The sequence below is a fragment of the Pseudorca crassidens genome, chromosome 3 (genome assembly GCF_039906515.1).
Source record: "Pseudorca crassidens isolate mPseCra1 chromosome 3, mPseCra1.hap1, whole genome shotgun sequence".
Taxonomy (NCBI): domain Eukaryota; kingdom Metazoa; phylum Chordata; class Mammalia; order Artiodactyla; family Delphinidae; genus Pseudorca; species Pseudorca crassidens.
In genome coordinates this window covers 179521211-179545870 of record NC_090298.1, presented here as the reverse complement: position 1 = coordinate 179545870, position 24660 = coordinate 179521211, and the positions used below count along the sequence as shown (strand labels likewise).

Genomic DNA, 24660 nt, shown 5'->3' with positions numbered 1-24660 from the left:
GGGCGTATGCGTTTTTTCCTGAATATATTCAGTAAAAAACGCATACGCCCTTTTTGGCCAACCAAGCAAGCTTGCAAAGGAAATCTGCACTACAATGAAGTCTCACTGCCCCCCGGTCAAAAGGGTCATCTGAAAAAAGTATAACATCCAGAAAGGCAGGACAGGCCATGGAGAACTGGGAGCCTTGTTATGCTGATGGGCGGGATGTAAATTGCCAACAGCCACTCTGGAGAAGTGTATGGTGTTTCCTGAAACATGTAAAAAACAAAGCAACAGAGCCTAGGGCACTTCCACTTATGGTCCTATAGCTTAGGGAAATTAAAATCAAAAAGACACAGCCACCCCAAAGTTTGGGACGGCTCTGTTTACAAGAAGATCATTTACGGTACAAGTTCAATATCACAGAAAGCGAAAAATGGATAAAGAATTTGTGGTACTTACGTACAATGCAATATCACTCAGCAATGAAATGTATATCATCAGGCCCGTAGTAGCATAATGAGTGGATTCAGGTACGATGATTCTAAGTGAAATAAGTCACACAGAAATAGAAACATCATAAGATATCCCTACTACACGGAATGTAAACTTGGCTACCCAGGAACTGAAATACAAAACAGAACAGGGTCTCAAATGTAGAAAACCAACTTATGCTTGCTTAAGGGGAAAGGTGAATTGGGGTGCTGCATAAAACCAGAGATTGAAATTAGCACAGATACCATTCCATAAGCCAAATATGTAATAGACAAGAGCTACTCCTTGCTCAACGAAGAGGACTCAACACCCCATATTAAACGTCTAGGAATATACATGACTAGTAAGAATCTTAAAACCTATGGATTTATATGTCTCCGAAAGGGAATCAAGCGTGTGTACAGTGGCATAAGCACAGCAGTGATAGGATTGGTGAGGTTCGGTGAGCCAATGCAGAACCTTTGAAGTCATATTGCATGGTACCCATTCCATGGGTCTCAACTCTCCAGGTTTAAGGGATTCTTCCTTCACCTAAAACATGCATGTGGAACCCAGAGTATGATCCACCGTGTGATCGGGAAACGTGTTGAAATGTGTCTCAGGTTTCGTCTCCTCGTACTCGGGTGCAACATTCCAGACGCTTTACTAACACTCTCCCCACTTGGAGAGTCAGTGCCTTTAACCTCCTGTTTGGCCCAGTTTGCAATTTCTGCGGAAGATGAACAGGAATAGGGAGAACCAATGAGAGACTAGCTGGAGGTGTCTGGACGGGCAAATTTAACTCTCATTTCCCACCAGGAAGAGGAATTAACCAAAGGCTCAGCGTGCCATGCCGGAACCACACTAGGGCCTGAAGCAATCCTGCGGTGTTGCGGCCAGCTCACAAGAAAGCGAGTTGAAGAAAGCAGCTCAGGGGCACTGTAATTCACAAACCTGCAGAGTTATAAATGACAGCTATCGTCCAAAAATATATTGAAGTAAGGCTGCCAAGAGGACTTGAAAGCGGGGCAGAATTGCAGGAAACCGATTTCAGGAGGTAGACTGGAATTGCATGTAAAGCATACGAAAAGAGGCAGAACGTCCACAATGATGCACTTGGCCAAAAAGGGCGTATGCGTTTTTTCCTGAATATATTCAGGAAAAAACGCATACGCCCTTTTTGGCCAACCAAGCAAGCTTGCAAAGGAAATCTGCACTACAATGAAGTCTCACTGCCCCCCGGTCAAAAGGGCCATCTGAAAAAAGTGTAAAATCCAGAGAAGCAGGACAGGCCATGGAGAACTGGGAGCCTTGTTATGCTGATGGGCGGGATGTAAATTGCCAACAGCCACTCTGGAGAAGTGTATGGTGTTTCCTGAAACATCTAAAAAACAAAGCAACAGAGCCTAGGGCACTTCCACTTATGGTCCTATAGCTTAGGGAAATTAAAATCAAAAAGACACAGCCACCCCAAAGTTTGGGATGGCTCTGTTTACAAGAACCTCATTTACAGTACAAATTCAATATCACAGAAGGTGAAAAATGGATAAAGAATTTGTGGTACTTACGTACAATGCAATATCACTCAGCAATGAAATCTATATCATCAGGCCCGTAGCAGCATAATGAGTGGATTCAGGTATGATGATTCTAAGTGAGATAAGTCACACAGAAAAGGAAACATCATAAGATATCACTACTACACGGAATGTAAACTTGGCTACACAGAAACTGAATTACAAAACAGAACACGGTCTCAAATGTAGAAAACCAACTTATGCTTGCTTAAGGGGAAAGGTGAGTTGGGGTGCTGCATAAAACCAGAGATTGAAATTAGCACAGATACCGTTCCATAAGCCAAATATGTAATAGACAAGAGCTACTCCTTTCTCAACCAAGTGGACTCAACACCCCATATTAAATGCCTAAGAATATACCTGACTAGTAAGAATCTTAAAACCTATGGATTTATATGTCTCCGAAAGAGAATCAAGCGTGTGTACAGCGGCATAAACGCAGCAGTGATAGGATTGGTGAGGTTCGGTGAGCAAATGCAGACCCTTTGAAGTCATATTGCATGGTACCCATTCCATGGGTCTCAACTCTCCAGGTTTAAGGGATTCTTCCTTCAGCTAAAACATGCATTTGGAACCCAGAGTATGATCCACCGTGTGATCGGGAAACTTGTTCAAATGTGTCTCAGGTTTCGTCCCCTGGTACTCGGGTGCAACATTCCAGACGCTTTACTAAAACTCTCCCCACTTGGAGAGTCAGTGCCTTTAACCTCCTGTTTGGCCCAGTTTGCAATTTCTGCGGAAAATGAACAGGAATAGGGAGAACCAATGAGAGACTAGCTGGAGGTGTCTGGATGGGCAAATTTAACTCTCATTTCCCACCAGGAAGAGGAATTAACCAAAGGCTCAGCATGCCATTCCGGAACCACACTAGGGCCTGAAGCAATGCTGCGGTGTTGCGGCCAGCTCACAAGAAAGCGAGTTGAAGAAAGGAGCTCAGGGGCACTGTAATTCACAAACCTGCAGAGTTATAAATGACAGCTATCGTCCAAAAATATATTGAAGTAAGGCTGCCAAGAGGACTTGAAAGCGGGGCAGAATTGCAGGAAACCGGTTTCAGGAGGTAGACTGGAATTGCATGTAAAGCATAGGAAAAGAGGCAGAACGTCCACAATGATGCACTTTGCCAAAAAGGGCGTATGCGTTTTTTCCTGAATATATTCAGGAAAAAACGCATACGCCCTTTTTGGCCAACCAAGCAAGCTTGCAAAGGAAATCTGCAGTACAATGAAGTCTCACTGCCCCCCGGTCAAAAGGGCCATCTGAAAAAAGTGTAAAATCCAGAAAGGCAGGACAGGCCATGGAGAACTGGGAGCCTTGTTATGCTGATGGGCGGGATGTAAATTGCCAACAGCCACTCTGGAGAAGTGTATGGTGTTTCCTGAAACATCTAAAAAACAAAGCAACAGAGCCTAGGACATTTCCACTTATGGTCCTATAGCTTAGGGAAATTAAAATAAAAAACACACAGTCACCCCAAAGTTTGGGACAGCTCTGTTTACAAGAACCTCATTTACGGTACAAGTTCTATATCACAGAAAGCGAAAAATGGATAAAGAAGTTGTGGTACTTACGTACAATGCAATATCACTCAGCAATGAAATGTATGTCATCAGGCCCGTAACAGCATAATGAGTGGATTCAGGTACGATGATTCTAAGTAAGATAAGTCACACAGAAAAAGAAACATCATAAGATATCACTACTACACGGAATGTAAACTTGGCTACACAGGAACTGAATTACAAAACAGAACAGGGTGTCAAATGTAGAAAACCAACTTATGCTTGCTTAAGGGGAAAGGTGAGTTGGGGTGCTGCATAAAACCAGAGATTGAAATTAGCACAGATACCGTTCCACAAGCCAAATATGTAATAGACAAGATCTACTCCTTGCTCAACGAAGAGGACACAACACCCCATATTAAACGCCTAAGAATATACCTGACTAGTAAGAATCTTAAAACCTATGGACTTATTTGTCTCCGAAAGAGAATCAAGCGTGTGTACAGCGGCATAAGCGCAGCAGTGATAGGATTGGTGACGTTCGGTGAGCAAATGCAGACCCTTTGAAGTCATATTGCGTGGTACCTATTCCTTGGGTCTCAACTTTCCAGATTTAAGGGATTCTTCCTTCAGCTAAAACATGCATGTGGAACCCAGAGTATGATCCACCGTGTGATCGGGAAACGTGTTCAAATGTGTCAGATTTCGTCCCCTGGTACTCGGGTGCAACATTCCAGACGCTTTACTAACACTCTCCCCACTTGGAGAGTCAGTGCCTTTAACCTCCTGTTTGGCCCAGTTTGCAATTTCTGCGGAAAATGAACAGGAATAGGGAGAACCAATGAGAGACTAGATGGAGGTGTCTGGACGGGCAAATTTAACTCTCATTTCCCACCAGGAAGAGGAATTAACCAAAGGCTCAGCATGCCATGCCGGAACCACACTAGGGCCTGAAGCAATCCTGCGGTGTTTTGGCCAGCTCACAAGAAAGCGAGTTGAAGAAAGGAGCTCAGGGGCACTGTAATTCACAAACCTGCAGAGTTAAAAATGACAGCTATCGTCCAAAAATATATTGAAGTAAGGCTGCCAAGAGGACTTGAAAGCGGGGCAGAATTGCAGGAAACCGATTTCAGGAGGTAGACTGGAATTGCATGTAAAGCATAGGAAAAGAGGCAGAACGTCCACAATGATGCACTTGGCCAAAAAGGGCGTATGAATTTTTTCCTGAATATATTCAGAAAAAAACGCATACGCCCTTTTTGGCCAACCAAGCAAGCTTGCAAAGGAAATCTGCACTACAATGAAGTCTCACTGCCCCCCGGTCAAAAGGGCCATCTGAAAAAAGTGTAAAATCCAGAAAGACCGGACAGGCCATGGAGAACTGGGAGCCTTGTTATGCTGATGGGTGGGATGTAAATTGCCAACAGCCACTCTGGAGAAGTGTATGGTGTTTCCTGAAACATCTACAAAACAAAGCAACAGAGCCTAGGGCACTGCCAATTATGGTCCTGTAGCATAGGGAAATTAAAATCAAAAAGACACAGCCACCCCAAAGTTTGGGACGGCTCTGTTTACAAGAACCTCGTTTACGGTACAAGTTCAATATCACAGAAAGCGAAAAATGGATAAAGAAGTTGTGGTACTTACGTACAATGCAATATCACTCAGCAATGAAATCTATGTCATCAGGCCCGTAGCAGCATAATGAGTGGATTCAGGTACGATGATTCTAAGTGACATAAGTCACACAGAAAAAGAAACATCATAAGATATCACTACTACACGGAATGTAAACTTGGCTACACAGAAACTGAATTACAAAACAGAACACGGTCTCAAATGTAGAAAACCAACTTATGCTTGCTTAAGGGGAAAGGTGAGTTGGTGTTCTGCATAAAACCAGAGATTGAAATTAGCACAGATACCATTCCATAAGCCAAATAGGTAATAGACAAGAGCTACTCCTTGCTCAACGAAGTGGACTCTACACCCCATATTAATCGCCTAAGAATATACCTGACTAGTAATAATCTTAAAACCTATGGATTTATATGTCTCCAAAAGAGAATCAAGCATGTGTACAGCAGCATAAAAGCAGCAGTGATAGGATTGGTGAGGTTCGATGAGCAAATACAGACCCTTTGAAGTCATATTGCATGGTAGCCATTCCATGGGTCTCAACTCTCCAGGTTTAAGGGATTCTTCCTTCAGCTAAAACATGCATGTGGAACCCAGAGTATGATCCACCGTGTGATCGGGAAACGTGTTCAAATGTGTCTCAGTTTTCGTCCCCTGGTACTCGGGTGCAACATTCCAGACGCTTTACTAAAACTCTCCCCACTTGGAGAGTCAGTGCCTTTAACCTCCTGTTTGGCCCAGTTTGCAATTTCTGCGGAAAATGAACAGGAATAGGGAGAACCAATGAGAGACTAGCTGGAGGTGTCTGGATGGGCAAATTTAACTCTCATTTCCCACCAGGAAGAGGAATTAACCAAAGGCTCAGCGTGCCATGCCGGAACCACACTAGGGCCTGAAGCCATGCTGCGGTGTTGCGGCCAGCTCACAAGAAAGCGAGTTGAAGAAAGGAGCTCAGGGGCACTGTAATTCACAAACCTGCAGAGTTATAAATGACAGCTATCGTCCAAAAATATATTGAAGTAAGGCTGCCAAGAGGACTTGAAAGCGGGGCAGAATTGCAGGAAACCGATTTCAGGAGGTAGACTGGAATTGCATGTAAAGCATAGGAAAAGAGGCAGAACGTCCACAATGATGCACTTGGCCAAAAAGGGCGTATGCGTTTTTTCCTGAATATATTCAGGAAAAAACGCATACGCCCTTTTTGGCCAACCAAGCAAGCTTGCAAAGGAAATCTGCAGTACAATGAAGTCTCACTGCCCCCCGGTCAAAAGGGCCATCTGAAAAAAGTGTAAAATCCAGAAAGGCAGGACAGGCCATGGAGAACTGGGAGCCTTGTTATGCTGATGGGCGGGATGTAAATTGCCAACAGCCACTCTGGAGAAGTGTATGGTGTTTCCTGAAACATCTAAAAAACAAAGCAACAGAGCCTAGGGCACTTCCACTTATGGTCCTATAGCTTAGGGAAATTAAAATCAAAAAGACACAGCCACCCCAAAGTTTGGGCCGGCTCTGTTTACAAGAATCTCGTTTATGGTACAAGTTCAATATCGCAGAAAGTGAAAAATGGATAAAGAAGTTGTGGTACTTACGTACAATGCAATATCACTCAGCAATGAAATCTATGTCATCAGGCCCATAGCAGCATAATGAGTGGATTCAGGTATGATGATTCTAAGTGAGATAAGTCACACAGAAAAAGAAACATCATAAGATATCACTAATACACGGAATGTAAACTTGGCTACACAGTAACTGAATTACAAAAGAGAACAAGGTCTCAAATGTAGAAAACCAACTTATGCTTGCTTAAGGGGAAAGGTGAGTTGGGGTGCTGCATAAAACCAGAGATTGAAATTAGCACAGATTCCGTTCCATAAGCCAAATATGTAATAGACAAGAGCTACTCCTTGCTCAACGAAGAGGACTCAACACCACATATTAGACGTCTAAGAATATAGGTGACTAGTAAGAATCTTAAAACCTATGGATTTATATGTCTCCAAAAGAGAATCAAGCGTGTGTACAGTGGCATAAGTGCAGCAGTGATAGGATTGGTGAGGTTCGGTGAGCCAATGCAGACCCTTTGAGGTCATATTGCATGGTACCCATTCCATGGGTCTCAACTCTCCAGGTTTAAGGGATTCTTCCTTCAGCTAAAACATGCATGTGGAACCCAGAGTATGATCCACCGTGTGATCGGGAAACGTGTTCAAATGTGTCTCAGGTTTCGTCCCCTGGTACTCGGGTGCAACATTCCAGACGCTTTACTAACACTCTCCCCACTTGGAGAGTCAGTGCCTTTAACCTCCTGTTTGGCCCAGTTTGCAATTTTTGCGGAAGATGAACAGGAATAGGGAGAACCAGTGAGAGACAAGCTGGAGGTGTCTGGACGGGCAAATTTAACTCTCATTTCCCACCAGGAAGAGGAATTAACCAAAGGCTCAGCGTGCCATGGTGGAACGACACTAGGGCCTGAAGCAATCCTGCGGTGTTGCGGCCAGCTCACAAGAAAGCGAGTTGAAGAAAGGAGCTCAGAGGCACTGTAATTCACAAACCTGCAGAGTTATAAATGACAGCTATCGTCCAAAAATATATTGAAGTAAGGCTGCCAAGAGGACTTGAAAGCGGGGCAGAATTGCAGGAAACCGATTTCAGGAGGTAGACTGGAATTGCATGTAAAGCATAGGAAAAGAGGCAGAACGTCCACAATGATGCACTTGGCCAAAAAGGGCGTATGCGTTTTTTCTTGAATATATTCAGGAAAAAACGCATACGCCCATTTTGGCCAAACAAGCAAGCTTGCAAAGGAAATCTGCACTACAATGAAGTCTCACTGCCCCCCGGTCAAAAGGGCCATCTGAAAAAAGTATAAAATCCAGAAAGGCAGGACAGGCCATGGAGAACTGGGAGCCTTGTTATGCTGATGGGCGGGATGTAAATTGCCAACAGCCACTCTGGAGAAGTGTATGGTGTTTCCTGAAACATCTAAAAAACAAAGCAACAGAGCCTAGGGCACTTCCACTTATGGTCCTATAGCTTAGGGAAATTAAAATCAAAAAGACACAGCCACCCCAAAGTTTGGGCCGGCTCTGTTTACAAGAATCTCGTTTATGGTACAAGTTCAATATCACAGAAAGTGAAAAATGGATAAAGAAGTTGTGGTACTTACGTACAATGCAATATCACTCAGGAATGAAATCTATGTCATCAGGCCCGTAGCAGCATAATGAGTGGATTCAGGTACGATATTTCTAAGTGAAATATGTCACACAGAAAAAGAAACATCATAAGATATCACTAATACACGGAATGTAAACTTGGCTACACAGGAACTGAATTACAAAACAGAACAGGATCTCAAATGTAGAAAACCAACTTATGCTTGCTTAAGGGGAAAGGTGAGTTGGGGTGCTGCATAAAACCAGAGATTGAAATTAGCACAGATACCATTCCATAAGCCAAATAGGTAATAGACAAGAGCTACTCCTTGCTCAACGAAGTGGACTCAACACCCCATATTAAATGCCTAAGAATATACCTGACTAGTAATAATCTTAAAACCTATGGATTTATATGTCTCCGAAAGAGAATCAAGCATGTCTACAGCGGCATAAATGCAGCAGTGATAGGATTTGTGAGGTTCAGTGAGCAAATGCAGACCCTTTGAAGTCATATTGCATGGTACCCATTCCATGGGTCTCAACTCTCCAGGTTTAAGGGATTCTTCCTTCAGCTAAAACATGCATGTGGAACCCAGAGTATGATCCACCGTGTGATCGGGAAACGTGTTCAAATGTGTCAGATTTCGACCCCTGGTACTCGGGTGCAACATTCCAGACGCTTTACTAACACTCTCCCCACTTGGAGAGTCAGTGCCTTTAACCTCCTGTTTGGCCCAGTTTGCAATTTCTGCGGAAAATGAACAGGAATAGGGAGAACCAATGAGAGACTAGCTGGAGGTGTCTGGACGGACAAATTTAACTCTCATTTCCCACCAGGAAGAGGAATTAACCAAAGGCTCAGCGTGCCATGCCGGAACGACACTAGGGCCTGAAGCAATCCTGCGGTGTTGCGGCCAGCTCACAAGAAAGCGAGTTGAAGAAAGGAGCTCAGGGGCACTGTAATTCACAAACCTGCAGAGTTATAAATGACAGCTATCATCCAAAAATATATTGAAGTAAGGCTGCCAAGAGGACTTGAAAGCAGGGCAGAATTGCAGGAAACCGATTTCAGGAGGTAGACTGGAATTGCATGTAAAGCATAGGAAAAGAGGCAGAACGTCCACAATGATGCACTTGGCCAAAAAGGGCGTATGCGTTTTTTCCTGAATATATTCAGGAAAAAACGCATACGCCCTTTTTGGCCAACCAAGCAAGCTTGCAAAGGAAATCTGCACTACAATGAAGTCTCACTGCCCCCCGGTCAAAAGGGCCATCTGAAAAAAGTGTAAAATCCAGAGAGGCAGGACAGGCCATGGAGAACTGGGAGCCTTGTTATGCTGATGGGCGGGATGTAAATTGCCAACAGCCACTCTGGTGAAGTGTATGGTGTTTCCTGAAACATCTAAAAAACAAAGCAACAGAGCCTAGGGCACTTCCACTTATGGTCCTATAGCTTAGGGAAATTAAAATCAAAAAGACACAGCCACCCCAAAGTTTGGGATGGCTCTGTTTACAAGAACCTCATTTACAGTACAAATTCAATATCACAGAAGGTGAAAAATGGATAAAGAATTTGTGGTACTTACGTACAATGCAATATCACTCAGCAATGAAATCTATATCATCAGGCCCGTAGCAGCATAATGAGTGGATTCAGGTACGATGATTCTAAGTGAGATAAGTCACACAGAAAAGGAAACATCATAAGATATCACTACTACACGGAATGTAAACTTGGCTACACAGAAACTGAATTACAAAACAGAACACGGTCTCAAATGTAGAAAACCAACTTATGCTTGCTTAAGGGGAAAGGTGAGTTGGGGTTCTGCATAAAACCAGAGATTGAAATTAGCACAGATACCATTCCATAAGCCAAATATGTAATAGACAAGAGCTACTCCTTGCTCAACGAAGTGGACTCTACACCCCATATTAATCGCCTAAGAATATACCTGACTAGTAATAATCTTAAAACCTATGGATTTATATGTCTCCAAAAGAGAATCAAGCATGTGTACAGCGGCATAAACGCAGCAGTGATAGGATTTCTGAGGTTTGATGAGCAAATGCAGACCCTTTGAAGTCATATTGCATGGTACCCATTCCATGGGTCTCAACTCTCCAGGTTTAAGGGATTCTTCCTTCAGCTAAAACATGCATGTGGAACCCAGAGTATGATCCACCGTGTGATCGGGAAACGTGTTCAAATGTGTCTCAGTTTTCGTCCCCTGGTACTCGGGTGCAACATTCCAGACGCTTTACTAACACTCTCCCCACTTGGAGAGTCAGTGCCTTTAACCTCCTGTTTGGCCCAGTTTGCAATTTCTGCGGAAAATGAACAGGAATAGGGAGAACCAATGAGAGACTAGCTGGAGGTGTCTGGATGGGCAAATTTAACTCTCATTTCCCACCAGGAAGAGGAATTAACCAAAGGCTCAGCGTGCCATGCCGGAACCACACTAGGGCCTGAAGCAATCCTGCGGTGTTGCGGCCAGCTCACAAGAAAGCGAGTTGAAGAAAGGAGCTCAGGGGCACTGTAATTCACAAACCTGCAGAGTTAAAAATGACAGCTATCGTCCAAAAATATATTGAAGTAAGGCTGCCAAGAGGACTCGAAAGCGGGGCAGAATTGCAGGAATCCGATTTCAGGAGGTAGACTGGAATTGCATGTAAAGCATAGGAAAAGAGACAGAATGTCCACAATGATGCACTTGGCCAAAAAGGGCGTATGCGTTTTTTCCTGAATATATTCAGTAAAAAACGCATACGCCCTTTTTGGCCAACCAAGCAAGCTTGCAAAGGAAATCTGCACTACAATGAAGTCTCACTGCCCCCCGGTCAAAAGGGTCATCTGAAAAAAGTATAACATCCAGAAAGGCAGGACAGGCCATGGAGAACTGGGAGCCTTGTTATGCTGATGGGCGGGATGTAAATTGCCAACAGCCACTCTGGAGAAGTGTATGGTGTTTCCTGAAACATGTAAAAAACAAAGCAACAGAGCCTAGGGCACTTCCACTTATGGTCCTATAGCTTAGGGAAATTAAAATCAAAAAGACACAGCCACCCCAAAGTTTGGGACGGCTCTGTTTACAAGAAGATCATTTACGGTACAAGTTCAATATCACAGAAAGCGAAAAATGGATAAAGAATTTGTGGTACTTACGTACAATGCAATATCACTCAGCAATGAAATGTATATCATCAGGCCCGTAGTAGCATAATGAGTGGATTCAGGTACGATGATTCTAAGTGAAATAAGTCACACAGAAATAGAAACATCATAAGATATCCCTACTACACGGAATGTAAACTTGGCTACCCAGGAACTGAAATACAAAACAGAACAGGGTCTCAAATGTAGAAAACCAACTTATGCTTGCTTAAGGGGAAAGGTGAATTGGGGTGCTGCATAAAACCAGAGATTGAAATTAGCACAGATACCATTCCATAAGCCAAATATGTAATAGACAAGAGCTACTCCTTGCTCAACGAAGAGGACTCAACACCCCATATTAAACGTCTAGGAATATACATGACTAGTAAGAATCTTAAAACCTATGGATTTATATGTCTCCGAAAGGGAATCAAGCGTGTGTACAGTGGCATAAGCACAGCAGTGATAGGATTGGTGAGGTTCGGTGAGCCAATGCAGAACCTTTGAAGTCATATTGCATGGTACCCATTCCATGGGTCTCAACTCTCCAGGTTTAAGGGATTCTTCCTTCACCTAAAACATGCATGTGGAACCCAGAGTATGATCCACCGTGTGATCGGGAAACGTGTTGAAATGTGTCTCAGGTTTCGTCTCCTCGTACTCGGGTGCAACATTCCAGACGCTTTACTAACACTCTCCCCACTTGGAGAGTCAGTGCCTTTAAACTCCTGTTTGGCCCAGTTTGCAATTTCTGCGGAAGATGAACAGGAATAGGGAGAACCAATGAGAGACTAGCTGGAGGTGTCTGGACGGGCAAATTTAACTCTCATTTCCCACCAGGAAGAGGAATTAACCAAAGGCTCAGCGTGCCATGCCGGAACCACACTAGGGCCTGAAGCAATCCTGCGGTGTTGCGGCCAGCTCACAAGAAAGCGAGTTGAAGAAAGCAGCTCAGGGGCACTGTAATTCACAAACCTGCAGAGTTATAAATGACAGCTATCGTCCAAAAATATATTGAAGTAAGGCTGCCAAGAGGACTTGAAAGCGGGGCAGAATTGCAGGAAACCGATTTCAGGAGGTAGACTGGAATTGCATGTAAAGCATACGAAAAGAGGCAGAACGTCCACAATGATGCACTTGGCCAAAAAGGGCGTATGCGTTTTTTCCTGAATATATTCAGGAAAAAACGCATACGCCCTTTTTGGCCAACCAAGCAAGCTTGCAAAGGAAATCTGCACTACAATGAAGTCTCACTGCCCCCCGGTCAAAAGGGCCATCTGAAAAAAGTGTAAAATCCAGAGAAGCAGGACAGGCCATGGAGAACTGGGAGCCTTGTTATGCTGATGGGCGGGATGTAAATTGCCAACAGCCACTCTGGAGAAGTGTATGGTGTTTCCTGAAACATCTAAAAAACAAAGCAACAGAGCCTAGGGCACTTCCACTTATGGTCCTATAGCTTAGGGAAATTAAAATCAAAAAGACACAGCCACCCCAAAGTTTGGGATGGCTCTGTTTACAAGAACCTCATTTACAGTACAAATTCAATATCACAGAAGGTGAAAAATGGATAAAGAATTTGTGGTACTTACGTACAATGCAATATCACTCAGCAATGAAATCTATATCATCAGGCCCGTAGCAGCATAATGAGTGGATTCAGGTATGATGATTCTAAGTGAGATAAGTCACACAGAAAAGGAAACATCATAAGATATCACTACTACACGGAATGTAAACTTGGCTACACAGAAACTGAATTACAAAACAGAACACGGTCTCAAATGTAGAAAACCAACTTATGCTTGCTTAAGGGGAAAGGTGAGTTGGGGTTCTGCATAAAACCAGAGATTGAAATTAGCACAGATACCATTCCATAAGCCAAATATGTAATAGACAAGAGCTACTCCTTGCTCAACGAAGTGGACTCTACACCCCATATTAATCGCCTAAGAATATACCTGACTAGTAATAATCTTAAAACCTATGGACTTATTTGTCTCCGAAAGAGAATCAAGCGTGTGTACAGCGGCATAAGCGCAGCAGTGATAGGATTGGTGACGTTCGGTGAGCAAATGCAGACCCTTTGAAATCATATTGCATGGTACCCATTCCATGGGTCTCAACTCTCCAGGTTTAAGGGATTCTTCCTTCAGCTAAAACATGCATGTGGAACCCAGAGTATGATCCACCGTGTGATCGGAAAACGTGTTCAAATGTGTCAGTTTTCGTCCGCTGGTACTCGGGTGCAACATTCCAGATGCTTTACTAACACTCTCCCCACTTGGAGAGTCAGTGCCTTTAACCTCCTGTTTGGCCCAGTTTGCAGTTTCTGCGGAAGATGAACAGGAATAGGGAGAACCAATGAGAGACTAGCTGGAGGTGTCTGGACGGGCAAATTTAACTCTCATTTCCCACCAGGAAGAGGAATTAAACAAAGGCTCAGCGTGCCATTCCGGAACCACACTATGTCCTGAAGCAATCCTGCGGTGTTGCGGCCAGCTCACAAGAAAGCGAGTTGAAGAAAGGAGCTCAGGGGCCCTGTATTTCACAAACCTGCAGAGTTAAAAATGACAGCTATCGTCCAAAAATATATTGAAGTAAGGCTGCCAAGAGGACTTGAAAGCGGGGCAGAATTGTAGGAAACCGATTTCAGGAGGTAGACTGGAATTGCATGTAAAGCATAGGAAAAGAGGCAGAACGTCCACAATGATGCACTTGGCCAAAAAGGACGTATGCGTTTTTTCCTGAATATATTCAGGAAAAAACGCATACGCCCTTTTTGGCCAACCAAGCAAGCTTGCAAAGGAAATCTGCACTACAATGAAGTCTCACTGCCCCCCGGTCAATAGGGCCATCTGAAAAAAGTGAAAAATCCAGAAAGGCAGGACAGGCCATGGAGAACTGGGAGCCTTGTTATGCTGATGGGCGGGATGTAAATTGCCAACAGCCACTCTGGAGAAGTGTATGGTGTTTCCTGAAACATCTAAAAAACAAAGCAACAGAGCCTAGGGCACTTCCACTTATGGTCCTATAGCTTAGGGAAATTAAAATCAAAAAGACACAGCCACCCCAAAGTTTGGGACGGCTCTGTTTACAAGAACCTCGTTTACAGTACAAGTTCAATATCACAGAAAGTGAAAAATGGACAAAGATTTTGTGGTACTTACGTACAATGCAATATCACTCAGCAATGAAATCTATATCATCAGGCCCGTAGCAGCATAATGAGTGGATTCAGGTACGATGATTCTAAGTGAGATAAGTCACACAGAAAAAGAAACATCATAAGATATAACTACTACACGGAATGTAAACTTGGCTACACAGAAACTGAATTACAAAACAGAACACGGTCTCAAATGTAGAAAACCAACTTATGCTTGCTTAAGGGGAAAGGTGAGTTGGGGTTCTGCATAAAACCAGAGATTGAAATTAGCACAGATACCATTCCATAAGCCAAATATGTAATAGACAAGAGCTACTCCTTGCTCAACGAAGTGGACTCTACACCCCATATTAATCGCCTAAGAATATACCTGACTAGTAATAATCTTAAAACCTATGGATTTATATGTCTCCAAAAGAGAATCAAGCATGTTTACAGCAGCATAAACGCAGCAGTGATAGGATTGGTGAGGTTTGATGAGCAAATGCAGACCCTTTGAAGTCATATTGCATGGTAGCCATTCCATGGGTCTCAACTCTCCAGGTTTAAGGGATTCTTCCTTCAGCTAAAACATGCATTTGGAACCCAGAGTATGATCCACCGTGTGATCGGGAAACGTGTTCAAATGTGTCTCAGTTTTTGTCCCCTGGTACTCGGGTGCAACATTCCAGATGCTTTACTAACACTCTCCCCACTTGGAGAGTCAGTGCCTTTAACCTCCTGTTTGGCCCAGTTTGCAATTTCTGCGGAAAATGAACAGGAATAGGGAGAACCAATGAGAGACTAGCTGGAGGTGTCTGGATGGGCAAATTTAACTCTCATTTCCCACCAGGAAGAGGAATTAACCAAAGGCTCAGCGTGCCATGCCGGAACCACACTAGGGCCTGAAGCAATCCTGCGGTGTTGCGGCCAGCTCACAAGAAACTGAGTTGAAGAAAGGAGCTCAGGGGCACTGTAATTCACAAACCTGCAGAGTTAAAAATGACAGCTATCGTCCAAAAATATATTGAAGTAAGGCTGCCAAGAGGACTTGAAAGCGGGGCAGGATTGCAGGAAACCGATTTCAGGAGGTAGACTGGAATTGCATGTAAAGCATAGGAAAAGAGGCAGAACGTCCACAATGATGCACTTGGCCAAAAAGGGCGTATGCGTTTTTTCCTGAATATATTCAGGAAAAAACGCATACGCCCTTTTTGGCCAACCAAGCAAGCTTGCAAAGGAAATCTGCACTACAATGAAGTCTCACTGCCCCCCAGTCAAAAGGGCCATCTGAAAAAAGTGTAAAATCCAAAAGGCCGGACAGGCCATGGAGACATGGGAGCCTTGTTATGCTGATGGGCGGGATGTAAATTGCCAACAGCCACTCTGGAGAAGTGTATGGTGTTTCCTGAAACATCTAAAAAACAAAGCAACAGAGCCTACGGCACTTCCACTTATGGTCCTATAGCTTAGGGAAATTAAAATCAAAAAGACACAGCCACCTCAAAGTTTGGGACGGCTCTGTTTACAAGATCCTCGTTTACGGTACAAGTTCAATATCACAGAAAGCGAAAAATGGATAAAGAAGTTGTGGTACTTACGTACAATGCAATATCACTCAGCAATGAAATCTATGTCATCAGGCCCGTAGCAGCATAATGAGTGGATTCAGGTACGATGATTCTAAGTGAGATAAGTCACACAGAAAAAGAAACATCATAAGATATCACTACTACACGGAATGTAAACTTGGCTACACAGGAACTGAATTACAAAACAGAACAGGGTCTCAAATGTAGAAAACCAACTTATGCTTGCTTAAGGGGAAAGGTGAGTTGGGGTGCTGCATAAAACCAGAGATTGAAATTAGCACAGATACCGTTCCATAAGCCAAATATGTAATAGACAAGAGCTACTACTTGCTCAACGAAGAGGACTCAACACCCCATATTAAACGTCTAAGAATATACCTGACCAGTAAGAATCTTAAAATCTATGGATTTATATGTCTCCAAAAGAGAATCAAGCGTGTGTACAGTGGCATAAGCGCAGCAGTGATAGGATTGGTGAGGTTCGGTGAGCCAATGCAGAACCTTTGAAGTCATATTGCATGGTACCCATTCCATGGGTCTCAACTCTCCAGGTTTAAGGGATTCTTCCTTCAGCTAAAACATGCATGTGGAACCCAGAGTATGATCCACCGTGTGATTGGGAAACGTGTTCAAATGTGTCTCAGTTTTTGTCCCCTGGTACTCGGGTGCAACATTCCAGACGCTTTACTAAAACTCTCCCCACTTGGAGAGTCAGTTCCTTTAACCTCCTGTTTGGCCCAGTTTGCCATTTCTGCAGAAAATGAAAAGGAATAGGGAGAACCAATGAGAGACTAGCTGGAGGTGTCTGGACGGGCAAATTTAACTCTCATTTCCCACCAGGAAGAGGAATTAACCAAAGGCTCAGCGTGCCATGCCGGAACCACACTAGGGCCTGAAGCAATCCTGCGGTGTTGCGGCCAGCTCACAAGAAAGCGAGTTGAAGAAAGGAGCTCAGGGACATTGTAATTCACAAACCTGCAGAGTTATAAATGACAGCTATCGTCCAAAAATATATTAAAGTAAGGCTGCCAAGGGGACTCGAAAGCGGGGCAGAATTGCAGGAAACCGATTTCAGGAGGTAGACTGGAATTGCATGTAAAGCATAGGAAAAGAGACAGAACGTCCACAATGATGCACTTGGCCAAAAAGGGCGTATGCGTTTTTTCCTGAATATATTCAGGAAAAAACGCATACGCCCTTTTTGGCCAACCAAGCAAGCTTGCAAAGGAAATCTGCACTACAATGAAGTCTCACTGCCCCCCGGTCAAAAGGGCCATCTGAAAAAAGTGTAAAATCCAGAAAGGCAGGACAGGCCATGGAGAACTGGGAGCCTTGTTATGCTGATGGGCGGGATGTAAATTGCCAACAGCCACTCTGGAGAAGTGTATGGTGTTTCCTGAAACATCTACAAAACAAAGCAACAGAGCCTAGGGCACTTCCACTTATGGTCCTATAGCTTAGGGAAATTAAAATCAAAAAGACACAGCCACCCCAAAGTTTGGGATGGCTCTGTTTACAAGAACCTCATTTACAGTACAAGTTCAATATCACAGAAAGTGAAAAATGGATAAAGAAGTTGTGGTACTTACGTACAATGCAATATCACTCAGCAATGAAATGTATATCATCAGGCCCGTAGCAGCATAATGAGTGGATTCAGGTACGATGATTCTAAGTGAGATAAGTCACACAGAAAAAGAAACATCATAAGATATCACTACTACACGGAATGTAAACTTGGCTACACAGGAACTGAATTACAAAACAGAACAGTGTCTCAAATGTAGAAAACCAACTTATGCTTGCTTAAGGGCAAAGGTGAGTTGGGGTGCTGCATAAAACCAGAGATTGAAATTAACACAGATACCGTTCCATAAGCCAAATATGTAATAGACAAGAGCTACTCCTTGCTCAACGAAGTGGACTCTACACCCCATATTAAACGCCTAAGAATATACCTGACCAGTAAGAATCTTAAAACCTATACATTTCTATGTCTCCGAAAGAGAATCAAGCGTGTGTACAGCGGCATAAACGCAGCAGTGATAGGATTGGTGAGGTTCGGTGAGCAAATGCAGACCCTTTGAGGTCTCATTGCATGGTACCCATTCCATGGGTCTCAACTCTCCAGGTTTAAGGGATTCTTCCTTCAGCTAAAACATGCATGTGGAACCCAGAGTATGATCCACCGTGTGATCGGGAAACGTGTTCAAATGTGTCTCAGGTTTCGTCCCCTGGTACTCGGGTGCAACATTCCAGACGCTTTACTAACACTCTCCCCACTTGGAGAGTCAGTGCCTTTAACCTCCTGTTTGGCCCAGTTTGCCATTTCTGCGGAAAATGAACAGGAATAGGGAGAACCAATGAGAGACTAGCTGGAGGTGCCTGGACGGGCAAATTTAACTCTCATTTCCCACCAGGAAGAGGAATTAACCAAAGGCTCAGCGTGCCATGCCGGAACCACACTAGGGCCTGAAGCAATCCTGCGGCGTTGCGGCCAGCTCACAAGAAAGCGAGTTGAAGAAAGGAGCTTAGGGGCACTGTAATTCACAAACCTGCAGAGTTATAAATGACAGCTATCGTCCAAAAATATATTGAAGTAAGGCTGCCAAGAGGACTTGAAAGCGGGGCAGAATTGCAGGAAACCGATTTCAGGAGGTAGACTGGAATTGCATGTAAAGCATAGGAAAAGAGGCAGAACGTCCACAATGATGCACTTGGCTAAAAAGGGCGTATGCGTTTTTTCCTGAATATATTCAGGAAAAAACGCATACGCCCTTTTGGGCCAACCAAGCAAGCTTGCAAAGGAAATCTGCACTACAATGAAGTCTCACTGCCCCCCGGTCAAAAGGGCCATCTGAAAAAAGTATAAAATCCAGAAAGGCAGGACAGGCCATGGAGAACTGGGAGCCTTGTTATGCTGATGGGCGGGATGTAAATTGCCAACAGCCACTCTGGAGAAGTGTATGGTGTTTCCTGAAACATCTAAAAAACAAAGCAACAGAGCCTAGGGCACTTCCACTTATGGTCGTATAGCTTAGGGAAATTAAAATCAAAAAGACACAGCCACCCCAAAGTTTGGGACGGCTCTGTTTACAAGAACCTCGTTTGTGGAACAAGTTCAATATCACAGAAAGCAAAAAATGGATAAAGAATTTGTGGTACTTACGTACAATGCAATATCACTCAGCAATGAAATGTATATCATCAGGCCCGTAGCAGCATAATGAGTGGATTCAGGTACGATGATTCTAAGTGAAATAAGTCACACAGAAAAAGAAACATCATAAGATATCACTAATACACGGAATGTAAACTTGGGTACACAGGAACTGAATTACAAAACAGAACAGGGTCTCAAATGTAGAAAACCAACTTATGCTTGCTTAAGGGCAAAGGTGAGTTGGGGTGCTGCATAAAACCAGAGATTGAAATTAGCACAGATACTGTTCCATAAGCCAAATATGTAATAGACAAGAGCTACTCCTTGCTCAACGAAGTGGACTCTACACCCCATATTAAACGCCTAAGAATATACCTGACTAGTAAGAATCTTAAAACCTATGGATTTATATGTCTCTGAAAGAGAATCAAGCGTGTGTACAGTGCATTAGCGCAGCAGTGATAGGATTGGTGAGGTTCGGTGAGCCAATGCAGACCCTTTGAAGTCATATTGCATGCTACCCATGCCAAGGGTCTCAACTCTCCAGGTTTAAGGGATTCTTCCTTCAGCTAAAACATGCATGTGGAACCCAGAGTATGATCCACCGTGTGATCGGGAAACGTGTTCAAATGTGTCTCAGGTTTCGTCCCCTGGTACTCGGGTGCAACATTCCAGACGCTTTACTAACACTCTCCCCACTTGGAGAGTCAGTGCCTTTAACCTCCTGTTTGGCCCAGTTTGCAAATTCTTTGAAAGATGAACAGGAATAGGGAGAACCAATGAGAGACTAGCTGGAGGTGTCTGGACGGGCAAATTTAACTCTCATTTCCCACCAGGAAGAGGAATTAACCAAAGGCTCAGCGTGCCATGCCGGAACCACACTAGGGCCTGAAGCAATCCTGCGGTGTTGCGGCCAGCTCACAAGAAAGCGAGTTGAAGAAAGGAGCTTAGGGGCACTGTAATTCACAAACCTGCAGAGTTATAAATGACAGCTATCGTCCAAAAATATATTGAAGTAAGGCTGCCAAGAGGACTTGAAAGCGGGGCAGAATTGCAGGAAACCGATTTCAGGAGGTAGACTGGAATTGCATGTAAAGCATAGGAAAAGAGGCAGAACGTCCACAATGATGCACTTGGCCAAAAAGGGCGTATGCGTTTTTTCCTGAATATATTCAGGAAAAAACGCATACGCCCTTTTTGGCAAACCAAGCAAGCTTGCAATGGAAATCCGAACTACTATGAAGTGTCACTTCCCCCCAGTTTAAAGAGCCATCTGAAAAAAGTGGAAAATGCAGAAAGGCAAGACAGGCCATGGGGATAAAGGAACCTTGTTATGCTGATGGGCGGGATGTAAGTTGCCAACAGCCACTCTGGAGAAGTGTATGGTGTTTCCTGAAACATCTACAAAACAAAGCAACAGAGCCTAGGGCACTTCCACTTATGGTCCTATAGCTTAGGGAAATTAAAATCAAAAAGACACAGCCACCCCAAAATTTGGGACGGCTCTGTTTACAGGAACCTCTTCTATGGTACAAGTTAAGTATCCCAGAGAGCAAATAATTGATAAAGAAGTTGCGGTACTTAACGTACAACAGAATACCACTCAGCAATGAAATCTGTGTCACCAGGCCTGTACCCGCATAATGAGTGGATTGAGGCACGATGATTCTAAGTGAAATAAGTCACACAGATAAGGAAACATCATAAGGTATCACTAATACATGGAATGTAAACTTGGCTACACATGAACTGAATTACAAAACAGAACAGGGTCTCAAGTTTAGAAAACCAACTTATGCTTGCTTAAGGGGAAAGGTGAGTTGGGGTGCTGCATAAAACCAGAGTTTGAAATTAGCACAGATACCGTTCCATAAGCCAAATATGTAATAGACAAGACCTACCCCTTGCTCAACGAAATGGACTCAACAATGAGGTATCACCTCACACCTGTTAGAATGGGCATCATCTGAAAATCTACAAACAACAATTGCTGGAAAGGGTGTGGGTAAAAGGAAGCCTCTTCCACTATTGTTGGGAATATAAATTGATACAGTCACTATGGAGAACAATATGGAGTCTTAAGAAACTAATAATAGAATTACCATATGATACAGCAATCCCAGTACTGGACATATACACAGACAAAACCATAAATCAAAAAGAGACATTCACCGCAATGTTCATTGCATCACTATTTACAATATCGAGGTAATGGAAGCAACCTAAATGCCCACAGACAGACGAATGCATAAAGATGTGGTACATATATAAAATGGAATATTACTAAGCCATGAAAGGAATGAAATTGGGTCATTTGTAGAGACGTCGATGGATCTAGAGACTGTCATACAGAGTGAAGTAAGTCAGAAAGAGAAAAACAAATCTTGTATATTCATGCATATATGTGGAACCTAGAAAAACTGTACAGATTAACCGTTTTGCAAGGCATAAATAGAGCAACAGATGTAGACAACAATCGTATGGACAACAAGGGGGGAAAGCTCTTGGGGGGGTGGTGGTGGGAGGAGCTGAGAGATTGGGATTGGCATGTAAACATTTATATGTATAAAATAGATAACCAATAAGAACCTGCTGTATAAAAATATAAAATAAAATTCAAAATTAAAAAGAAATAAAATTTAAAAAATAAAACAGAAAAAACAATTATTCCCTTCACATACATGTATTTATATGAATAAATTATTTCCATGCTTATATCTGTAAATACAAAAAAGAGGAATAAAATCTACCTTGAACCAAAAACGAAAAAGAGAAAAAAAAAAAACAGAACCCACCAGTTACTCAGAGGAAAACCGTATCAGGGCACTTGCTCCAGTTGTAAACAATTCTGAAGTTGGTCAGTGGTGGGGAATCGTCTCCCATTCAGCCAGCAGCCCCCACACAAGCGTACTCATTGCAAAGCTGGGGCACTGTGCCGAGGCATCTGTGAGTGAACGTGAGCTGAGCCCCAGGCCAGTTGCTGTTGAACTGTTCCCACCCTTCCCAGGTAAAACACCTGAATATATACAAGGACTTGAAAGCCTAGAGGAAGGGCCATGGAGCCACACGAGTGACAGCATGCCAGCTGACTTGGTGCCTGCAGGCCAGCCAGGATGGTCCTGTCCCTGGGTGCTCTTCTGGAAGATTTCCATTTCCCTGCCTGAGATACCCGTCCTGTCCCTGCCCCCACTGCTTTTTTCCTTCCTCACCTCTGCCCAGGGAGAAATTCCAGCAGCAGGTATGGGTGACACATCCTCTTCTTTAGCAGGTGGCAGCCTGGCAACTGCTGCAGAAAGTCCAGCAGAGCCCCACTCACACTGGGCCACCCACAAAGCCGTGGCCTCTCACTCCCTCCCACCAGCCCAGCCCCGAGACTGCTGACAGGGCAGAGAAAATGGCGTCAGGCACAGCTGCAGGGGCTCTTGCTGCCTGGAGTGGTATTTATATTGATCTCAACCCAGGCACACCTGGGGAGGGCTGGCCGGCATGGTAAGGCTGCCCAGGTCAGCCAATCATCACCCCTCAGGGGCTCACAGTTGCAGAAAATGGAACTTGCTGAACCGGCCAGGTCCAAGGAACAGGTGTGGGCTCCTGAGAGTCAGCATAGACAAGGGGCTGCAGCTTTGGCTTGTTTTCTAATCATTTTATCTGGCCCATGAGTGGGAGACAACTTCAAGAAAACCCTCTCCTAATGAGAGGAACCCAGGAGTCAGGGAGAGGAGGGGTGGGTGGTGGTTGGAGACAGAGGCTTGGTGCCCCGGGTGCAGTGGAAGTCTCTGGAAGACCAGGTGGAGGGAGGCCACACAGAGTGATGCCCAGGGTCACAGACCTGTCGGAGCTGCTGTTTGTTAGTTCAAGTCCTGCTCTGAGGTGCTCTGTGTCAGCTCTGAGCGACAGGTGAGATGGGGGTGCTCTTCAATGAGGGCTATGTGCACAGTTCCTGTGTGCCCAGCCCTGCCACGGTACCTGCAAGGGTAGCTCTGTATCCTGGGAGAGGCCTGACCATGAGAGCCCCGTGGGCTGGGTTGGGGGTGGGGTACCTGCCCAGGAGAGCTCCATATCCTGGGATTGGCCTGACCACGAGAGCCCCATGGGCTGCTGGGGACCTGGTAAAGGATGTCAGGACAGTCAGTGAAGCCACCGAGGATATACCTCCAGTTGCTCCATTTCCTACACCCTGCTGGTCATTCTACCAACCACCAGGACATGGTATTCTGTATTAGTCTTCAATGATGCCTTCTTTTGTATTCCATTAGTCCCAGAGTCACAAGAAATTTTGGCTTGTGAGTGGCAGGACTCAACATACAACTAAAACAATACTTCCGGGCCGTCTTGCCCCAAGGGTTCAAAAATTCCCACACCATCTTTGGGGAAAGCTTAGCTAAAGACCGAAAAGTTCTACCTCTAGAAAAGGAAACCCTCCTTCAATATGCAGACGACATTCTGATCGCCAGCCCTACTAAGGAGGCCTCTGAACTACCAAGCCAATAAAGGATAGAAGTTGTCCAAGAAAAAGCTCAAATATCACAGACTGCGGTGACCTGCCTGGGCTTCATTCTCACAGAAGGTCGGAGAAGCCCATCCCAGGAAAGGGAAGAAACCATTTGCAGCCTTACCCCTTTCTAAAACTAGAAGACAGCTTAGGGGTTCCTGGGGAGGCCAGGGTTTGCTGCTTCTGGATCCCTAACTACAGTCTACTAGCTGGGCCTCTATATGAAACACTGAAAGGAAAAGATGATGATCCTTTTGAACAGAATCCAGAAGTGGCCTTTCAAGAATGGAAAGAGCAGTCAATTCAGACCCTTGCCCTGGAACTCCCTAATTGAGCTAAACCCTTTGACCTTTCCATTCCCGGTGAAAGGTGAGTCGCCATTGGAGAATTAGTGCAAAAACTGGGACCACTTGAAATGGAACAACGCAAGAATGCCATCCAGGTAGGATAAAATAGAGTCACCAAGGGGCTTGGCCCACTGCCACATCTGGCCAAGATACTGGCGGTATCTAAAAACCTGGAAATCAGCAGCCCAAAAGGCCACCTCCCTCCTAAGGGAAAAGGACCCCACGTGGTGATCCTAATCACCAACCATGCCCTGAAGTTGCAGGGTTCGCTCCGTGGGCACACCGACCTCGAGTGAGGAGGCCCTCCAACTCCAACATCCAGAGAGATAACCGGGGGCAACAGGGCACCATGACGACTCGTGTGAACATCACTTGACCTGGAGTTTCTCTCATAAAACAACAATAGTGTGTCCCGAATGAGTAGACTACTGCT

At 44.3% G+C, this 24660-nt stretch overlaps 1 long non-coding RNA gene across 3 annotated transcripts in view; it reads right to left on the bottom strand.

Moving 5' to 3' along the window:
- The window catches only part of LOC137220952 (uncharacterized), a 1206879-nt gene that overhangs the window by 127692 nt on the left and 1054527 nt on the right, over nt 1–24660 (bottom strand). For 2 of the 3 annotated variants that reach the window (XR_010941856.1, XR_010941857.1), the window contains exon 3: nt 6756–6841. This is a non-coding gene — a long non-coding RNA (uncharacterized lncRNA). Of the gene's footprint in view, nt 1–2087; nt 2104–6755; nt 6842–24660 lie in introns of those variants that run through there. The other variant, XR_010941859.1, reaches the window with a different exon arrangement.